Here is a 613-nt window from a genome sequence, read left to right as displayed (position 1 = left end):
TCCCGTACTACCGTTACGAAAATTCTTGTTCGAAAAGGCTGCCGTCATTAAAGGGGCATTAGCTACTTCAGACTTGATGTTTTGTATTATACCACCGCCCGTAACAGTCGAACCTTGGTTATAAATGTGCCAGACAGGAAGACGCACCCCTCGGGGTAACCAAATTAGCATCGACCATATATCGACCCTGTCCATCGCTCATAGATTTTGCCTGAGTTCCCAGTTGTTGAACGTCACAGCGAAACACAGATGAAAAGAGTGCGTTGATTCTGTAAGCTAGAGATGCCGCCAAGGCAGGCTATTTATGGAAGGCGCAGGCTAGACCCTGCACGCGATGCTGTTTCATGTTCATCAGATAGGCAGTGCTCCTTATGCTGCATAAACGAGGTAGTTCGATTTTTATCTTGTCTTCTTCAATGTCAACTTTCCCTTGCCCGCCTGCTTGTTCAGGTCAGATTGGTGATAGGACGTCGTGTGCGTGACTGACAGGGTTTTTCGCCACACGGCTTCCTTAGCTTCGTTCTTAGATGTTTCTACCAGGGGGGATATAGTAGTGAATTGCGTCTTGTCCAGCATGCAAACCGGATTTCTCCTTGCACCTTGCAGTGCCTTC

This window comes from Metarhizium robertsii (assembly GCF_000187425.2).
Source record: "Metarhizium robertsii ARSEF 23 chromosome Unknown MAA_Scf_48, whole genome shotgun sequence".
Classification (NCBI taxonomy): domain Eukaryota; kingdom Fungi; phylum Ascomycota; class Sordariomycetes; order Hypocreales; family Clavicipitaceae; genus Metarhizium; species Metarhizium robertsii.
This window is presented reverse-complemented; position numbering follows the sequence as displayed.